Raw genomic sequence first — 21,827 nt, forward strand, 5'->3', positions numbered from 1 at the left:
TCTGGATCTGCGACTGCCGAGGAATAGCCTCTAGACCACTTAGGTTAAGGTCATTCTTCTTTGAGGTCTGGTATGAATGATGCTTCCCTGAAGGACACACCTATTTCTTTGTTCATTCACCACAACAATGCTTTGACTTTTAATTATTAATTTTCTGCTATGGGTTTCCAACATGTTCTATATATAGCAAAATATGTGGAGCTGAGTCACTACAGTGAGTTCCTAAAGAGCACCAGGTCCATATGCTTAAGATGCCAGGGATACAGACGTCAAACATAATATTTTACTGAGAAAACGAAGACTATGACGTCCATTCTTTCTTTAACATAAGGACATCCACACCTGCAAGGAAGTGGGCAGGAACACTGGCTGAGAAAGCAAGATCAAAACTTCTTTAAAACCAGCTCTAGAAAAAAAGAAAAAAGGAAAGATAGTAGTATTAAATTTATTCAAGTGCATAAAGAACTGTTTGATAGAAACTCATAATTTTAAACTATGAAACATGAGAGACTGCCTTAGTTTGGAAAAAGTTTAGGATACATATTACATGTACAGTGTAAGAATAAGTGTTCCTTTCATTAAATCTAGTTATAAAGCTCAACAAAGCTCAAGCTAAAGTATCTGCAAAAATGGAAAAGAGGATTGGACATGTATCATCCTACTTTTATCATTCACTATATTGTGAACAGTTTCTTATAACCCTCAAAATCCAAAAGCTCTTAATTTTTCATCTCCTGCCAGTTATTTTTATTATAATCAGTACAGTACACTAAATATAAATTTTAAAGAACATGATTTGTAATAGTTTTATGGTATTTGGTTACACAACTATAGCATAACCTAATCATTTGAGGCTTCCAATTTTTCAACATTATAAATACCATTGTAATGAATAAGTAACATACACATTTGTGTGCATCTCTTATTTCCTTATAATAAATTCCTAAAAATTAAACTTGGGCAAAGGGTATGAACATTTTAAGGATTCTGAATATTGCCAAACTGCCATTTAGAAAGCTGTATCACTGTATGTTCCTACCAGCAAGATATTTGCCAATACTTTGTTCTTTTCTATGTGAGAGACCTATTGGAGCACACAATTATTGATATCATAACTCTAAGCTCTTCGGCTTTTTCTGTAATCTTATTTCTTAAGCCTAGAGAAAAATCTTTTAGAAAGTATTATCTCTGGTAGTAAATATTTATCTGTGGTTGAGCAGTTTTTCCCATATTGCTTTTATTTAACAAATTTAGCTCTGTTAATTAAACTTAAATGCCTTATATCAGAAATAGTATGAATGGCATTTTAAAAATAAAATAATTATCCTTCTGAGTAGATGTGCAATAAAAGATACCCAAAATGATGTTCATATAACTGGTAAACTTTGGGTTTGGGGATATTGAGTTATTTTTCCTTTTTTAAAAAATTTCTTCTGTAACTCTCTGTATCACTTGAAAATTAAAATATGAGCTGACATGACTTTTAAAAATAAGGCCATAGTCTAAAAAGTATAATATACCAAAAACTGTAAAGAGTTTTTAAAAAGAAGAAAAAGTAAACTCCTAAACTTCCACTTTCAATTATGATGGAGTAAACTGTATTGGGCTAGATCTTCGGTAAACAACTATAAAACTCGGCAATATACATGAAATATTATTTTCAGATATTGGACAAGAGGCAGCACAGGATTGTGATTCCTGAGAAAAGAGAAACAAAGACTCACAAATGCCCTGGCTTTCTGCTTATACCCCATACAGGGGAAACACACACACACACACACAAAACACAAGAATCTCACTGAGTTGAGGAAATAGAGCTTGAAGTTTGAGGCTACTGAGGTTGCTGGAATTTGAGCAGCAAAACTAGAAGAAGGGAGCTGTGGAGACAAAGTTTCAGAAATCTTTAGAGAGATCTCCTGAATCTTTGCCTAGAGACTAAGCTGCACATGTGCAGGCAATACTCCATCAGACCAGTGAAAGAATAACATCTAGGGAAAGAGCAACTAAACAGTATGAACCAAACAACTACCTAAGCTTGTAAGCACAGGTCCGGGAGACATTAAAATTCCTAGCAGCTAAGCTAGAGTGAAAAGACCTTGTTGAATACCCCATGCTTTCAACACAGACTCTGAAAAGGCATGCCTCTATATTAGAGGTAACCTAACCCTAAAATTTACAAAATTGCATAAAACCAAAGATAAAAAGAGAAATCTTTAGAGCAGTGGGATGAGAAAAAAAATACATACCGCATTAAGTGAGCAATTATAAGAAATACCACTGACTTCTCATCAGAAATAATATAAACTGGAAGATTATGAAATGATGACCTTAAAATGTTGAAAGAAAAAAAAAACCGTTAACCCAAAATTGTTTATCTGGCATGAATATCCTTAAAAAATGAAGGCAGAAGACTTCTGAATTCTAGTCATGAGCCAGAAGCAAAGTCCAGAATTGTCCTGCAGTTACAAACAAGTAGAAAACTAGACAAAATACCAAACAAAAGTTTTCACACGAGATAAGAGGCAATATGAAAACATGATCCCCTAAAGAAGGAAAACAAGCAAGGGGAGCCCTGTGATTGCTCCAGCTTTCTGCCTAGAACCAAAACACAGGGAGAGGAAGCCAAATAGAGTCAGTAGTCTCACTAAGATGACGTGACAGAGCTCAGAATTTGTAAAGTCTGAGACAGCTAGAATTTGCAGGGCATCAAACCACAAAGGAAGAAGTTACACAGAGAAAGTGCTCCAAAAACACGCAAAAGGGGTCTTCTCGAGTTTCTGGCCAAATACCAATCTGCATACATGTGGTGTGTAACTCCATGAGGCTATACAAAGAAAAACGTCCAAGAAAATAACAAATACTGGGACACTCTCCAACGATTTAGAGTTCACACAGGGCCAGGATCAATAACCAGCTGGGATGAATAAACCTTGATGAATACATGGGGAAATTAAAGGAGACACAAAAAAGTGCACACCTCAGTGGTGGGCCCAAACAGGCCCTAAACTAAAAGCTATTCCGTATCTGTCCGGAAACAAACAAAAATTCCCCAAACAAAAAACCCTGAAAACAAAACTTGAAAGTTCAAGTTGATTCATAAAATTGGCCAAGCACAGTAGCTCATGCGTGTAATCCCAGCATTTGGGGAGGCTGGGGCAGAAGGACTGCTTGATAGAAGTTCAAGACTAGCCTGAGCAACATAGAGAGGCCCTATCTGCACAAAAAAGTCAAGATATTAGCTGGGTGTGGTGGTGCGCACCTATGGTTCCAGCTACACAGCAAGCTAAAGCAGGAGGATGTCTTGAGCCCAGGAATTCAAGGCTGCAGTGCGCCATGTTTGCACCACTGCACTCTAGCTGGGGTGAAAAAGTGAGGCCCTGTCTTAATTAATTAATTAGTTAATTAAATAAAAATGTTTAAAAGTTGATCCATAAATAAACTGCCTGCCAGGACAAAACTCAACAATCAAGAAACACTATATGCAAAAAAAAAAAAAAAAAAAATGAAGACACTCAACATCATGAAATCCATTAAAAATTACCAGGCCTATGAAAAATAAATAATAAACTATAATAAGGACCAAGAAATGGCTGGGGTAAGTAAAGGACATTTGAGTAAAAGACCTTATAACAGCTATTAGAAAAGAGTTTAAAGACATAAAGAAAAACATCAACACAATGAAGAAAAAAGGAAATACCTCATAGAGAAGTGGAAACCAAACATACGTAAGAGAACTTCTAGAATTAAAAAAAAAAAAAGGGGGGGTGTCTGACATGAAAAATTGACTGGACAGGCATAACAGCAAATTCGACAAAGAAGCTATTAACAAAAAAATCAGTTACCCTGAAGACAGGGCAGCAGAAAATTTCCAAACTAAAGGAAAAAGAAACAGATTGGAAGAAAAATGGACAGGGCCTCAGTAAACTGCAAGTTAATATTAAGTGGTTGAACATATGTGGGATTAGAGTCTGTAGGAGAAAGACACCTGAGAAGAAAAAAAAATTCAAGATAGATGGCTAAAAATTTTACAAATGTGATGAATACAATACACCCACAGATCCACGAAACTCAATAAACTTCCAAAAAGCCACACCAAGGCTCAACATAATAAAGTTGCTGTCAATCAGCGATACAAACGAAATCTTAAAAGCAGCCAAAGGAAAAAAACATATTATATACAGAGAAACAAATACAAGAATTACAACAAACTTCTTGTCAGAAACTATACAAACAAGAAGATAGTGGAATATCTTTAAGATGGTGGGCGGAGGGGATCCTAAAAACCTAGAATTCCATATCCACACCAACAACTTTCAAAACTGAAAACAAAATGAGAGGAATGTTGAACTACAGGAAATGTAACAGGAAGTTTTTTAAGCAAAGGGAATATACTAGACACAAACTTGGATGGATACAAAGAAATAAAGATCTAAAAAATGGTTAAATGAAGGTAAATATTAAAGACATTTTTCTTTTTTCTTTTTTTTTTTTTTTTTTTTGACAGGGTGTTACTCTCTGTCACCCAGGCTCAAGCACAGTGGCATGATCTAGGCTCACTGCAGCCTCGACAGCCCAGGCTCAAGCAATACCTCCCACCTAAGCTTCCAGAGTAGCTGGAATTACAGGCACGAGCCACCATGTCTGGCTAATTTTTGTTATTTTTTTATAGATACTGTGTCCTACTATGTTGCTCAGGCTGGTCTTGAACTCCTGGGTTCAAGCAATCCGCCCACCTCAGCCTCCCAAAGTGCTGGGATTACAGTATTTTTGTCACTTTTAATTGCTTGAAAAGGTAACTGCCTGACAAAGCAGAAAGAACACTTCAACTCAAAATGCATGACAACAAAAGCACGAAATATGGAAAAGAAGAAATGGAAGTAACTATTATGATTCTTGAACTACACATTAAGTGGTTAAATATTAGTTGAAGGCAAATCACGATTAACTAATTAAGGCCGCCAATAAAAAAAAATTGAAAGAGATCTAAGTTACAAACCAACAGGAAAGATAAAATAGAATCATAAAAAATAATCCATCCAAAAACAGGCAGATAATCAAGGAAAAAAGAAACAACACCAGCCAACAGAAAACAAATAGTAAGATGTCACATTTTCATTCAACTATATCAAAATTACATTAAGTGCAAATGGTCTAAACCACTGGTTGGCATGGGGGCATGGCTGTGTTCCAATAAAATTTTATTTACATAAACAGGTGGCAGGCCAGATTTAACCTGCCAGCCATAGTTTGCCAACCCTGATCTAAACACATCAATTAAAGGAGAGATTATCAGACTAGATAAAAAAAGTGAGACCCAACTACACACTCCCTACAAGAAATCCACTTTAAGTATAATGATATAAATAGGTTAAAAGTAAAAGGATGAAAAAGATATATCATGTAAATACTAATCAAAAGAAAAGTCTGTATCAGACAGAGACTTCAGAACAACGGAAACTACCTGGGATAAAGGGGACCATTTCATGATGACAGAGGGGTCAATTCATCAACAACACTTAATCTCCAATGTGCATGCACTCAACAGTGCTGTAAACTATGCTTGAAATAGGAAACAAAACTTAATGGAACTGAAAGAAGAAACAGACAAATCCAAAACTGCAGTTGGAAACTTCAACCCTCCTCTCACAATAGTTGACAGAACCACAGACAGAAAATCAGTAAAGATGTAAGACATAAGAAGATCAGACTAACCTAATTGGCATCTACAGAACACCCCACCTAGTAACAGGAAAATAACCATTCTTTTCAAGTATACATTGAACGTTCACCAAGACATACCATATGTTGGGCCATAAAACAATCAAAAAGTTTATATTGGTTGAAGTTATTAAGAGTGTGTATGTTCTCTGATCACCACGGCATTAAATGAAAACACAGTAACAAAAGGATACCTGAAAAATAACAAATATTTGAAAATTATTTGGAAACATTCTTTCAAACTACCCATGGGTCAAATAAATTCCAAGAGGAATTTAAAAATATTTTGAATGGAATAATAATTAAATCATATCAATATCTGTGGGATGCAGCTAAAGAATGCTTACAGGGAAACTTAAAGCTTTAAATGTTAATAATTGTTTTTTAAAAGGAGTTTCGAAAATCAATGATCTAAGCTTTCACTTAAAACTAGGGAAAAAAGAGCAAATTAAACCCAAAGTAAGGAGAAGGGAAGGAATTAAAGAGCTCAAATCATGAAACAGAAAACAGATAAACCACAGAGAAAAAGCAATGTCAAAAGTTGGTTCTTTGAAAGGATTTATGAAATTGATATTCCTTTCTCAAGTTAGATTAATCAAGGGGAAAAAAGGAGAAAAGACATCCAATCTCAAGACTAAAAGAAGGAATAGATCCTACTGACATAAAAAGGAAATATTGTTTCATAAAATTTATAATTTATTTTCATGCTGATAAATGCAACAGATTCTCCAAAACGCAAATTACCAAAACAGACATAAAAAAGAAAAAGAAAATCTGAGTAGTCTTACATTTGTTTTAGACCCAGAGACTCACTCTGTCACCCACCCTGGAGTGCAGTGGCGTGATCACAGCTCACTGCAGCCTCAACCTCCCAGGCTCAAAGGATCTTCCTGCCTCAACCTCCTGAGTAGCTGAAACTACAGGTGTGCGCCACCAGGCCTGGCTAGTTTTTAAATTTTTGGTAGAGATGGGGTCTGCCTATGTTGCCCAAGCTGGTCTCAAACTTCTGGGCTCAAGTGATCCTTCCACCTCAGTCTCCCAAAATGCTGGGATTACAGGCATGAGCCACCATGCTGGGCCTATATTCATTCTTTTATAAATTAAATTCCTTAATTAAGAACTTTCCACAAAGAAAACTACAGGTCCAGATGGCTTCATTGATAAATTCCATCAAACATTTAACAAAGAACATCAATTTTATCCAAACTCTTCCACAAAATAAGAGGAAACACCTCCTAATTCATAAAAAAAGTCAGCATAACTCTGATACCAAAACAAACAAAAAACTATAGACCAAGAATAATCCCTCATTGAATCTAGAGGAAACAAAACAAAAAGCAAAAAGAAAAACAAAAAAACGACAATACATCTCAACCAAGTTTATCTCAAGAATGCAAGGTTGGTTTAATAATCAAATACCAATCAATGTAATTCACCATCTTAATAGAATAAAGAAGAAATACCACATAAGTGTCTCAATAGTGCAGACTCATTTTTTAAGAAAGCTGAACAGGCCGGGCGCAGTGGCTCACGCCTGTAATCCCAGCACTTTGGGAGGCCGAGGCAGGTGGATCACGAGGTCAGGAATTCGAGACCAGCCTGGCCAATATGGTGAAACCCTGTCTTTACTAAAAATACAAAAATTATCTGGGCATGGTGGCACGCGCCTATAGTCCCAGCTACTTGGGAGGCTGAGGCAGAAGAATCGCTTGAACCCAGGAGGCGGGGGTTGCAGTGAGCCAAGATAGCGCCACTGCACTCCAGCCTGGGCAACAGAGCGAGACTGTGTCTCAAAAAAAAAAAAAAAAAAGCTAAACATCCACTTGTGAGAAAAAAAAAAAGCTCTAAGCAAAGAGAACTTCTTCAATCTGATAAAGGGCATCTATGAAAAATGTATAGCTAACATATACAATGGTGAAAGAGTTCTCTCTACACTAAAAAAGAAGATCTAAATAGAGCTATATTATGTTCATGTTAAGATGTTAATTTTCTCCAATTCATAGATTCAAATGCAACCCTAATAAAAATTCCAAAAGGCTTTTTTGTAGATATTGATAAGCTGATTACAAAATTTATGTGGAAATGTACAATACCTAAAAAAAGTCTAAACAATCTTGAAAAATAAGAACTAAACTGGAGAAGTTCTATTACCTTATTTCAAGACTTAATGCTATGGTAAATCAAGACAGTGTCATAGTGGCAGAAAGACAAACAGATGAACAGAATAGAGTTTAGAGACAGATCCACACTTACTCCATTAACTGCGCTTTAACAAGGTGCCAAAGCAATTAATGGGGAAAGGAAAGTATACTGTGTTGGAAAAATTAGCTATCTATATGGGGGCAAAAATCTAATCTTAACCAATAACTCAGCCTCAATACACAAAAATTATCACTATAAAGCATCTGGAAGAAAACAGGATAATATCTTCACAACTGTGGGGGTGGCAAAGATTCTTAGACAGGACCCAGAAAAACACTAGCATAAGAGGAAATATTGATAAAATAGACCACTAAATTCAAAACTTTTGTTCATCGAAAGATGCCACCAAAACAATGAACAGTCAAGCCACAGACTGGGAGAAAAATCTCTAACACATTTATGTGTCAAAGAAGTTGCATCCAATTAGTATACAAATCCTAAAACTTAACAGTAAAATGACATAAAATTGGTAACTGGTTAATGCCTTGAACAGACATATCACTAAGGATGATATGCAAAATAGCCTATAAGCACATGACAAAATGCATGACATCGATAGTCACAAGGAAAATGCAAATTCAAACCACAATGAGATATCCCAGTAAGATGACTAAACCAAATATTGATGATAATAAGAAACAGAACTCTCACAGATTGCTAGTGGGAACGTAAAATGGTAAAACTATCTCAGAAATTAAATTGTTCTGCAAGTTTCTCATAATGCTAAACATAGACCTATTTTAAAACCCAGCAATTCCACTTCATGTATTGACCCAAGAGAAAAGAAAACGTGTCACAAAAAGACTTATACAAGAATGTTCATGGTAGCTTTATTCATTAACAGTTGAAAACTGGAAACAATCTTTCCCACAATAATAATATTCATATAATGGAATACTACTCTACAACTAAAAGGAACAATTATTATATGTAACATGGACGAACCTCAAAAACATGCTGATAAAAAGAAGCCAGACTCAAAAGAGTACATACTGCATGACTCCATTTATAAAAAATTCTAGAACAAAGTTAATCTTCAGTGAAATAAATCAGAACAGTGACTGCAGCCACGGAAAAGGAGAAACAGCAAGGACTCAATGGGAAGAGAGCACAGGGGCTCTTTCTGGATGACAGAAATCATAAATTACAAAGATGTATTAATTGTCATAACTAATCTTGAACTTAGGTACATCTTGAACCTGGTATATCCCTATTTAGATCTTTAAATTTTCTTTTTTAGTGTAGAAAGAACTCAGTCTTTCACCACTGAATATGATGTTAGCTATAGGTTTTTAATAGATGCCCTTTATCAGACTGAAGAAGTTCTCTTCTATATTTAGTTTGCTTAGAGTTTTTTTTCACAAGTGGACATTTAAATTTCTTAAGGTTATTAAAGATATTTGGTGTATGGAACTGTACAAACACTTAATATCTGTGTATTTCACTATATGTAAATTACACTTCCACTTTTTAAAAAAAATTAAAGGAGGCCAGGCACTGCGGCTCACACCTGTAATCCCAACACTTTGGGAGGCTGAGGCAGGTGGATCACGAGGTCAGCAGTTTGAGACCAGCCTAACCAACATGGTGAAACCCCATCTCTACTAAAAATACAAAAATTAGCTGGGGGTGGTGGCACACACCTGTAATCCCAGCTACTCAGGAGGCTGAGGCAGGAGAATTGCTTGAACCTGGGAGGTGCAGGTTGCAGTGAGCCGAGATTGCGCCACTGCACTCCAGCCTGGGCAACAGAGCGAGATGCTACATAAAAAATAAATAAATAAATAAATAAATAAAATAAAGGAAAACAACCACCAAAAACTGAAATTCTATCTCCTTACTCTTTGCCCACCCTCTAGAACAGTATCTCCTAAACTTTGGTCTGAGGACCACATATATCAGAATCACTTGAACCCTTGCCTTAACTTTTACTGAACCAGAATTCAAGCATGGGGGGTGGAGACTGGAAATCTGTATTTTAAAAAAGAGCCCCAGGTAATTCTCATGTCCAGGAAAGTTTAAGAATTGCTGTTATAGAAGTATGTAAGGAGAAAACAAAAAGATACAAGGGATTTTAAAATAGTATGTAAATTAAGTAATCAGTGCTACAAACATCATAAACTATAACAGTTGTCACTGAAGTCCTAAATTGCTATTTAAATTATGTTATAGTATCCTCTGTTCATGTTCAATTTTCTACTCAGTGCTTTAGGGAGTTGCAATTCCAAATTTTAGTCTTCAATCATCTAACTACCCAAATTTCTCATTAATCCCAACTCAAAATAGGCATTTTAGATAAGAAATCTTGTTCACCAGGTCCTTCACTTCCCCCTGCTGCTCCACCCTTAATGTTCTGTTACTTTCTTGGTACTGTTTTTCCCAACTCTTAATAGTGTTATTCCTACTTTTCTCTGCACAGCCTTGTCTTTCTACCTCCTTTAAAACCGAACCCAAAACTCATCTTTTCGACTAAGTGCTAAACACCACCTAAGTCAGATTCTTTCCAAATTCCCTTCAGCACTTGAAGATCTTCCTCCTAACAGACACATTTATTTTATTGAAATTGGACACCTCATCTTTATGACAAATTAACTCCATCCTTTGCTTAGAAAGCAGAACCTGTGGGGGAGAACTGAAAAGATTACAGCCTCTTCTCTCAAGCTGTTTTTATTTTTCCCTCTTTGAGTTGCTCTAAGGGGCTGGAAAGGTAAAGAGGCAAAGAGGCAAAGTGCTAGTTGCTTAGGGATGCTCTGCAATACATACTAAAGAAGGTGAAAGCCTGTAATCGCAGCACTTTGGGAGGCCAAGGCGGGCGGATCGCGAGGTCAAGAAATTGAGACCATCTGGCCAACACGGTGAAACCCCATCTCTACTAAAAATACAAAAATTAGCCAGGCGTGGTGGTGCATGCCTGTAGTCCCCGCTACTTGGGAGGCTGAGGCAGGAGAATCTGTTGAACCTGGGAGGTGGAGGTTGCAGTGAGCCGAGATGGCACCACTGCATACCAGCCTGGCAACAGAGCGAGACCCTATCTCAAAAAAAAGGCTTCAGGATTCAGTATCTGTTCAGAGACCACTTCACCAGCCCAAAGAAGCAAACATGGATTCCAAAAAGAAACTCTAATTGAGGGATAAGGAAGTGCATTTGCCTAAGAATCCTGTGTTGTACTGGATGGCTAGCCAGGATTCCGAAGGCAGGAAGAAAGATCCCAACTGGTACAGTGTTTCAAGGACACTCAAATATTTCTGGCTTTCTGGCAGCAAATATTTTTCTACATTTTTTGTAACAGAGTTTGGAGTGGCAATGGGTAATAGGTAAATATTATGAAACTCTTGAACTAAGTACCAGTAATGGCAGTTACTTTTTGTTCTGAACGCATTATCATTTAGATATTATGGGCATTACTCATCTATTTTCATAATTTTCAGCTACAAAGTATATGCCTCCAAAATCATATCTATAATCCTGACCACACTCCTGATCCAGACCCGTATTTCCAACTGATATTGTGGTATCATTACTTACCTAAAAAGCATTATTACTTATCTGAAATTAAACTCAGTATTCTCTCTCTCCCAAACTTGCATATATTATTCTATTGCCAAGCCAGGAACCTTAGACTCATACTCAACTTCTAACACCTTCTAACATTAACAAAATCTGGAGGACTCAAACTTTTAAGTATCTCTGAAATCAGCAGTGCTCTTGTTTCCAACCCCACTACAAATTCCTTAATTCAGACCATCATATAATTAGTCTCTTTCTTGAACTAGAGCAGAGCCTTAAATGTCATCCTTGACTGTCATCTATCTACCACAAGCCAAAGAGAATTGCTTCATTCACTCACCTTGCCATGTGTATTACAAATAGTCTCTGACTTACAATTTGGTTAAACTCACAACCATTCTATTTTTCATTTTCAGTACAGTATTCATTAAATTATATAAGATATTCAACACTTTATTATAAAACAGACTTCGTGTTAGATGATTTTGCCCAACTATAGGCTAATGCAAGTGCTCTGAGCACATTTAAGGTAGGCTAGGCTAAGCTATGTTGTTTGGTAGGTTTGGCATATTAAATGCATTTCTGACATAATGATATTTTCAACTTAGGATGGGTTTATCAGGACTAACCCCATTGTAAGTCGAGGAGCATTTGTATTTGCTCAGTAATTATTTGGTAAATGTCTCCAATCTTTTCTCCTCCAGACTATTCTCTTTATGACTGCTATGATCAATTTTCTAAAACACAAAAGTGTTTGTGTTACTTCCCATCTATAAAACTAAATAAAAATCCAAACTCCTATATGGCTACATACAAAACCCTTCACAATTTGTTCCCCTCCTGCCTCGGTCCTAGTCTGATTTCCTAATTTTCTTTTGCACTAGTTTAGAAAAATCAAATAGCATCTTCCTCCTTAAACACTCTATGTCCTTTCATTTCTAATCATCTACAATAAATAGTAACTCAGTCCAGCTTATTTCATTTTATGAGCGCTCTTATACCATTTACAATCATTAGCTAAACCTATACAGAAGTAATGAGTGAAGAAACAATCAGACAACACACCAACTCTCAATTAGCTTATTTTCATAGCCTTATTAACATGGACAATATAGACTAAATGAAAATGATTAAAACGTTTCAACTATCTCCTGAGCTTCCACTTTACAGTAAATTGATGTTAAAATTCTTCCGTTATAGATGTAATACCTACCTTTTGACTGACAGGCACAAAGAGAACCATAATTCAACTTTCTCCACATTTGTCCTTTTCCTCTCATCTTTAACACCTCCCTTCCCCACTTCTCCTCCTCTACCTTCTGTGCTAGTCCTGCCACCTAAATTTTCACTGCATCCTCTTTGTCCACTCTTCAAAGGAACATCAGTATTCCTCCATCCTCATTTGTACAGCATTTAAAAATTTTTAAAGCATTTTTACATATACTTACTCACTTGATCCTTATAATCTTACTCTGAGACTCCAAAATCAAATGCTGCCGTTGGTACTTTCTTATATTTTATCTCAATTTTGAGGAAACTGAAGTTCAAAGAAGTTCAGTGACTCATCTAATATACTGCTATTCCCTCTGCCTGCAATCCACAACCCCTCTTCACCGGCTGATCTCTCAAGACAGTTCAAGCTTTCCTCTACCTCCAGGGCAAGAAGAATGTTATGCTTATTTCCATGCCATCCTAATGTTTTTCACATTACTACTTTATACCACTAGAACAATCCAGGTCTCTGGACTCCTATTCTGGTGACTTTTCTATTAAACAATATTTTCCTTGTTAATTAATGTTCCTTTTATTAATGTAACCATTCAGCATTTTATAAAGTCAAGGGGAGAAATGTCAGGGGTCACCAGAGGTGACTAAAACTGTACACCAAGACATTCCTAGCTTTCCTTAAAAATCAAGAATTTAAGGAATGTCTCTAAATCCTCTCAAAGTATTTAGATACCATCCTTGTGGTAAAATGACAACCAAAGCCGACCATAGCAAAGAGTAAAAGAGCACTTCACAAACCCTAAATTAAATTATTACAAGTTTTAAGTGCTGCCTCCTAATATCCTGGGAAATGTCTAGGATTAACAATCAAAAGACTAGCACATTAGTCCCAACTCTACCACACATGGGCTGACTTGGGAAAGTCACTTAACCTTCCCGTGTCATACTTGCTCTTCTATAAAATGGGATAATGCCACCTACCTTTCTGAACTAAGAGAATTAAATGAAAGAGCAGTCATAATAAATCACTTAGCCTGGAACATAATAAACAGTCAAAATATGATAACCCCTTTATTATTTTTATATAACATCATTTTTGTTTTCAGAACCATGCCCAACAATGTTTAACATATTCTTGGACTTTCTGGCCCGGCAACAACCACAATAAATGCCTTCAAGGAAGTCATCTACATAACTTCTGGATCCCCTTCCTGGGTCACAATTCAGGTCCTATAAATATAATTTGGAATATCTTCCCCTAAATGCATTATCTTGTTCTGTGCCACATGAAAACTCATCAGAGGATATTCCTGTAGCTTCTCCTTGCTGGCTTGGCTTTTAACTACCTGGAACAGCACATGGAGTCAGCTGCAAATCTGGCAACTGTCACTGCCAGTCCGTCTTTTAAATCATTTATAAAAATGTTAAATAAAACTCATCCCAGTACTGATCACCTGAAGGATAATGGGGTTGGACTGCTGTTCTCATGTAAATAGCCAATGTCAAAAACTAAATAATTAGATAAATGAGCTCCCCTTTGGCCACATGCATATTTTAACCCATAAGAAAGTGCTTGAGCTTCTCCTTAACAGATTATATTTAACATTCAGTGGGTTTATCCTTTAGCGTGAAGCATATTTCAGACGCTTTCCTGTCTGGTAATCTAGGAAAAAACAAACTCAGTTTCTTCACACTGTCCTTCAACAATCAACACAGAAGACTTTTGTGACCTCAAAACATATGTGTAGGGATTTCTCTCTACCGAAAAGCAAGTAATCAATTCTAAAGCAGCTACCAACTGGCTGTCCTCTAATTCAAACCAATTCTGACACCAGCTACACCTACAGACAGCGTGAGATTGCACAGGTTGAGGACCCAGACCCAAAAGACTGAGCCCCACTTCTGATGCCAATCCCAAGCTCAATTATTTTACCTGTGCTTCTGACCAACCGGCTATAAACTGGGGTTCCTACAGCCCTCTGCTTGAGTTTGATTAATTTGCTAGAGCAGCTCACAGAACTCAGGGAAACACTGTAAAGTAAGTAAAAGTGTTTCAAAACACTTTTGCTGGTTATTACAAAACATATTTTAAGGATACAAATAAACAGTCGGAAATAGTGACAATTACAGCAAGGTCTGAAGTGCAGGAACTTCTGTCCCCATGGTGTTGGACTGTGCCATCTTCCCAACACATGGATGTGTTCTTGTTCACCTTCCTGGAAGCCCCTAAATGTCTGGCCCTTCTCTTCTCCCCAGTGGTTGGGAGGTGGAGTTGAAAGAGCCAACCCTCAGAGCCCAATGCTGATTTCCCTGGAGTATCAACACCTCCAACCAGTGCTTACCTAGGGACTTTCCAAAAATAGCCTCATTAACATATGCCCAGGTGTGTTTGAAAGGGCTTGTTGTAAATAACAAAAGACTATCTTTCACCTTTATTGCTCAGAAGCTGTTTCAGAGCTGCTTCAGGAACCAAGGATAAGAGGCCAACTACTTCAACAAAAGATATTCTTTCTGCTCTAGTCACTTAAGAAATGATGAGGCTTACAGGACCTGTGTTGAGCCAGGAACCACCACCGAAAAGCAAACTGTATACAGTACATAATAGTATTACATCCTGATACAAAGACGTGCCAACCTGTGGTATTCAGGATTTACACTAGGGCTAAATTCCTACAAAATTCAGTTTACCTCAACACTTTTCTCTACCCAGCCTCCGATTCTCATCCTAACTCCCCTTCCTCCAACTACCTACCATATATGCAGGTCTAACCTGCAGTTCCCGTATCATTTCCATTCCATCATTCGAGTTCTCATTGTTCCATTTTCCCTATATCTATTATTTAAATAAGCTTCCACCCTTTTAAATTGCTTGAAATACTTCTAACTCAAGGATACTGCTCAGAATAGGAAGACTGGACATTGTTCCTGTTTATAGTCATCTTCAAATAAAATAAGGAAGTCAATTTAAAGACAATCCCAGAGCACATAAGCCCATTTCAAATACAATTTTAAAAAAATTATCTTCATCACTGCTTCCTCTTACTAGCTTTGATAAAAAGATTACTGTATGAAAGCTCATCAGAGTAAGGTAAATTTAATTTTGGTGTTAAGCAGCATATGAATCTGTGAAAATATATTCTTGCTATATTATATTTCATAATACAGTATGGTCTCTCTGAAATCATTCCCTACAATTTTTCACCTACATGTAAAGGCAGGCAACTAATTTTCAGGTCACTAAGATGCAAATTTATCCAATATTAACATGAGTCAACAATCCAGCCTAATTACCCTTTCAAGATTACTTCTGCTCTAACCAGATTCAAAAGCCCTCCCCGCTCCCCTTGAAAGTAGGATAGCTGGCTGGCTCAGATGAAGAATTTGTTAAGATGGACAATGCAAATAATTCATATTTTCCCTCTTTCATTCTCTAACAACTGCACTGAAACTAAGAAAGTAATTTGTACAGTCTACACCTACTCAGTTCACATAACCATGAATTTTAAATATGAATAACAGTCCATTCACAATGGCATAATTATCTTTAAATGTATAAAGAAAACTCCAACCTAATGAAAAAATGAGCAATGGTTGGTTATATTTTAACATGACATGCCTTCTAAAACCATATTTAACTAATTTATTCACATGATTAGATTATGTAATAGACTTGAAGAAAGTACCTATGAAATTCCTAAAAGTATGTCATGAATGCAATAAATGTCCAATAAATTGTGGTAACTTCATAATCCTTATTATGAGAGTTAACCAAAAGAATATTAGAAATTGGTCACTCTTCAAACACTAAAATTCTGTATCAGTGAAAAAAAAAAAAACTGTGAAAACTGGTGATGGCTACATGTGGCTTTCTTAGCCCTGCTAGCATCACTTTGGACTCAAGAGCTGGCCCAGGTATTTATCATCTGAAGTACCACCAACAGCATGCCTGCCTGAGATCTAAAACAATAGCAAGACTATTACTAGTACAGTAACATTGCTTTCGAGCTATAGCTTGTTTCTAATTTTAATCCCTCACCTGTAAAATACTCACTTCAATGAAACTCTACAAATAAGGGCAATTAAAAGACATTATGTGAGATACATTGAAAAAATAATGAAAATGAATGTTAAAACATAGTCATTAAAATAGAGCTCTTGCATGACAGATAAGAAGTTACATATTGTGACAGAAGGCAAAGATGCTTAAGGAAAGACCACAACGATGCATGAGAATCAAAGTTGAAAGGACCACAAATGGAAGAAGGGCTGTTACAAAAGCAACAGAAAAACCTGAGAAGGCAGAACCACAGAACACCAAGAGAAATTCACCATTCTTTAAGTGATACACCATTAAGAAGGATTCTGAGATAACTGATAACTCAAACTGTCACCGTCAAAAACATTTGCTAAAACACATGGTCATGACACTAGTTGGACCTGGGTTACAGCAAATTAAAAAGAACCATATGTTATAAAATTGGAGTCACACACATTTTATCACTAAAATCTCACAGCTTAATGAATGAAGTCATCAAAATATTCGTTTAATAGAAAACAGGGTTCAATGATTTTCCCACAGTTCCACTGGCAGAGAAGAGCTGAGATCAATAATAGACCTTATAAATTCCTGACTTCCTCACCTAAGTGTACCCAGCAGGTCTCTAGTACTCTAGTACTGTATTTTCACTAGAATATCTGCAAATCAATTATTAATATTTTTGTTCTAGAATAATGAAACTGCAACAAGGATCTCCCAATGACATTCAGAAACAGTAACACATTCACTTTAATTTGATATGCAGACCTAATTAAAGGTCCAAGGTAAGCAGAGGAAGGAGAGCAATACCAAAAATCAGAGCATCATTTGTACCAAGTACCCCCTTACCGAAGAGTATGATTTGATCGTGCATTTTTCTAGGAATTTTTGTAACTTGAAAGTGCGTGTACAGCAAGGAAATAAATGGGCACACAACTGCCTGCTTACATCTAACGAACCACAGAGAATAATGTCTAATATTTGCTGTACCCTTTCTATGTAGTAGGTAGGCACAGTTAAACCTCACCACTATGCTGTGAGGTAGGTACTTTTAACACCCTCCCTTTACAAATGAGTAAACTCAGGTACACAGTGGTTAAATCACTTGCCTAAGATCATGTGAAGGGGCTAGGATACAAATCCTGTCTTTCTCTATTACAACTATGATAGGAATGATGTATTCATAATGATCATGTAATTCTACTCTCTTTTTAAAGGTACTAAACCCATTTTAACAAAACCGCCACACTAACTGAAAATAATAATTTTCACATAATTTACTTTCAAAATATAGAAGACTTCTGAATTTTGAAAATCTTTTAAGCAATTAATTTTAGCATAAAAATTATAGAATGCTAAACTACTCTAGGGCATTCATTTAATATTTTCATCTAAATGACAGTTTGTCTCTTTCCAATGACAGGGAACTATCAGCACTAACGCTAACAATGCAGCATATTGTTTTAAACTTTTAAATAAAAGCTCACCCAGTTTTACAAAATTTCATGGATAAAAGTAGTCAACTCAAACTTCTTCATCCTTAGAAGGGAACAAATCACAAATAATCCAAAAACCATTAACAGTTGGCACGAGAATGCTTTAGAAATAAACAGTGTGAAAGTGATAAAGCAATCTCTGGACTGGAGTCCACAGACCTGCCCACCAATCCTGGCCCCACCATTAAATAGCAATTTAATCCCTTCAACTGCTCTGGGCCTTGGTTTCCTAATCTGCAAAATATCATCTCCATGGTCTACCCTTCCAGCTCTAGAAGAAACGTGACTCATACACATACATCTTTTTTCCAAGCCTCCCATTCTCATTCTGTTTAGCTATTACTACTACTTCACAGCCAGTGAGTCTTACTTTTCCTTAGTTCTACAAAAGGAGAAAACAGCCCAATCTAAACAAAGGTGATAGGGGAAAGCTTCCCTAATCACTGGTTTGCCATAGATGATTCTCAAGGTGAATAATGTAGAAGCTATTATAATGTTAAAAGGTGTTAGGTTTCAATATTTTAGGCTACTGTTTTGTAAGCCAGTACATTCTCCCTGAGGACGAATAGTAAAATTCAAGGACAATAAGGAGAAAATATATATAATTATCCATTAGTTATTCAAGAACTAAGAAGGTGCCAACTGAAAATATTAACACCTTTTTGCAGAAATGTTTTCTCTGATGGATAAAAGGGCCAAAATATGATATACAAATTTTTCCAAAATATGTTTAAGTACTAATCAGCTTTCATTTTGTAAACCGTAAAGTACTCTACAAATGTAAAAAATTACTAACATATATAAAATTAAGAAAATATTCATAAGATTAAAGATCTCAGTGAAATGAAAAACCGCCACGGACTGCCATGGAGGTGCACTCTGGAGACCACCACTGCCTAAACCCGGTGTGCATTTTCTATGTTCTCAAGAGTGCTATATAAAGGAAAAATTATTAAAATTAAACTAAACAACTGACATTAAGATTACCAATTGTTAAGAAACTCAACCTGATTTTAGTATTGCTTAATAGAGCTGCTAGCTTACCACCTCCTTCCCAGTCAACACAAGTTAAAATATTTTAAAACTTATATAGAATCCGTAGTTCAATTTTGCATGATCTTGTAGAGAAACGAAAGTAAGGAAAAGAAAGAATGTGAATTACTTATTAGTGTTCTAGAATAAAAGTCAGTAGTACGTAATAGCACAATCCATTCTAAACGTTAAATAGGGAAGAAGTAAGCCACCACTATGGATAGAGAGGTTGCTACAAGAATTTCAAGGTGTAGTTATGATAATTTCCAGAAAAACTTGTGACTGATAGAATACCATCAAACATACACATATATTTTTCAATAAAAGATAACTGACAAAGTCCAGCAGCCAGGCACTTTTTAGTTGGAATGCCACAAGAAAATGTCAAAATTTCGTGACTCCAATCCCTCAAGCCTTTCAAAGTTCGGAACCAAACCAAGATGTATTTACACTGTTTTTTTAGCATCCTTCTTTAAATGCAATTCCCTCTCCACAAAAATCACTCCGCTTCTGCTACTCGGATGCCCAGACCCCACATCAAAGACTCTTAGGAGCCCAAGTAGTTGCAGAGGGGTCTTCCAGCTCCCGCCTCCGCATCCCTTACCCACCTTGGTTAGTTAAACCTCCCGGGGCACTCAATTCATTTCCCACATATGTACTCATTGGTTCCCTCCCTCATCCCCAAGAGGATCTTTTCTCCTCGACCTTGAAGACCCCCAGATCGGGCTCTTGGAGCCCCAAGTGACTTGGTCGGTGCCCCTTCTCTGCAGCCTGTGTAACTGCTTCAGTCTCCGGTGGCCTCCCCGCGACCCACCACGACCCCGATCACGGATGCCCTCCTACTGGCCCCGGACGACCCCCTTCCCCTTAGGAACCCCACGTTCCTCCAACCAGAAAAACAATTCCACAGAAATGCATCGAGAGCCTACTAAGCGCAAGCTCCCACTGTGAGCGGCGTGGTCTGCACGGGGCTCGCGGCCCGGGCTAGCAGTCCTTTTCCCGGCCAGCCCATCCCAGCCAGAGGCCGGCGCTGCCTCCGCCGGGGTGCGGGGGCGACAGCCGGGGGCGGAATGCGCCGGGCGCGGGCACTGGGGCACCGAGAGGCGGCCGCGGACGACGGCGCGGGGGCCGGGGAGCAGGCGGCGGGCCGGGCGCGACCGCGGGGACACTCACCGTTTGGGGCGCGCGGGGCGGCCTCATCCAGGGCACCTGCGGCCAGGCAGGACGGGCCCGGACGGCGCAGTCACCGACAGGGCGAGTCCGCCTGCCCTCCGGTGCGTCCCGTCCCCTCCGACTGCCCAGCGAGCGCAGCGTCGCTTCCTCCGGACGGAGCCCGGGGACCCCAGCTCCGCCGGATGCCCCCGCCAGGCCCCCACCCCCTTCCCTGCCGCCTCCCCCTCTTCACCCGTTTCCCCTCCCCCCTCCCCCCAACCCCCACCAGAATGGAAAATACCTCCCGGGGCGGGGGGCGGGGGGCGGGCAGGGGCACGCCTCTCTGAAGGGCAGCCTACCGTGACCAATAGCAGGCAGGGCTTTAGAGGGGCGGGATTCCTAGCGGCCAATCCGGAGGCGGGTAGGTGAAGGCCGAAGGAGGGAGGCAGGGCGCGAGACGGGGGCGGCCCGGGAGTCGGGGAGGTCCGGCCGCTTGGGTGCGCGCTCTGCGCGGCTGCCATTTTGGAGTCTGGCAGCTGCGACGGCCGCCGTGTCCGGCCGGGGAAAGGGAGGAGCCAGTCAGGTGGGAGAGAGGCGGTCACGTGGACCTGAGAGGCGGGGTAAAGCGGGCTGCGGCCCGAAGGGAGGGGTCGACGGCGGGGAGTCTCGGGGATTGAGGGGGAGTGTCACGTGGTCGGAGAAGGGCAAGCGATGGGCTTGTGGGTGGAAGGTGAACCTGAAGTAGGAGTGGGGGGAAAGCTTTGTCCCTGGTTTCAAGTCTTAGGGAGAAGGAGAGGAAAGTGCTGAATGGAGGGCGTGAGTGCCGAGTAGGAAAATGTGAATGAGTCTCCCTAGCGCCCTTCAGCATGGAGCACCCAGTTAGCAAGTTCCAAGATCCACGGGAAACCGGGCACCTCCTGCAATTCAAGTATTCCCATCCCCGCCCCTAGCTGCCACAAAAATGACTCACAAATCGGAGGGAGGGGTGTCGGTCTCCGTCGTTTTGTCTGCATTTTATATGGAAGGGCCCACTCCCTGGAAATGGCTGAAAGGGTGGAGGAAGAGAAGCATAGTTCACGCCTGCAAGGGCTCTTCCCGCTGGCTTTTTTTTTTTTTTGGTAGACAGTGTCTTCCTGTGTTGCGCAAGCTAATCTCGAACTCCTGGGTTCCAGGGATCCTCCTACCCCGGCCTCCCCTCCCAAAGTGCTGGGGTTACAGGCGTGAACCACCATGCCCGGCCCCACTAGCGTTTTAGAAACCTTGTCGTCGTTCACAAACTTACCGGTCACTTCTTAAGTGTTAGACATAACCTTGATCATGTTCCAGCGCCTCAACTTAATAAACCAAAAAGCTCTCCTGTGAGACTGTCTAGCTCTCATCCTTTATTTCAATTCATCCGTCAAGTACTGGCTAAGTTATTCTCCCAACTAATCCACTAAAAAGTGCTTCTGTTAAGG

The 21,827-nt window shown here is 38.8% G+C and overlaps 1 protein-coding gene across 19 annotated transcripts in view; it reads right to left on the reverse strand.

Annotated features, from left to right (window-relative positions):
• Window positions 1–21,232, reverse strand: part of SOCS5 (suppressor of cytokine signaling 5) — a 177,225-nt gene extending 155,993 nt beyond the window's left edge. For 3 of the 19 annotated variants that reach the window (XR_010109294.1, XR_010109287.1, XR_010109290.1), the window contains exon 1: window positions 20,730–21,232. The gene's annotated coding sequence lies outside the window, so the exon portion shown is untranslated. Of the gene's footprint in view, window positions 20,648–20,671 lie in introns of those variants that run through there. The other 16 variants (XR_010109281.1, XM_034953068.3, XR_010109292.1 and 13 more) reach the window with 12 other exon arrangements.
• Between the last annotated feature and the right edge of the window lie 595 nt (window positions 21,233–21,827).

Source organism: Pan paniscus, chromosome 12 (assembly GCF_029289425.2).
Source record: "Pan paniscus chromosome 12, NHGRI_mPanPan1-v2.0_pri, whole genome shotgun sequence".
Classification (NCBI taxonomy): domain Eukaryota; kingdom Metazoa; phylum Chordata; class Mammalia; order Primates; family Hominidae; genus Pan; species Pan paniscus.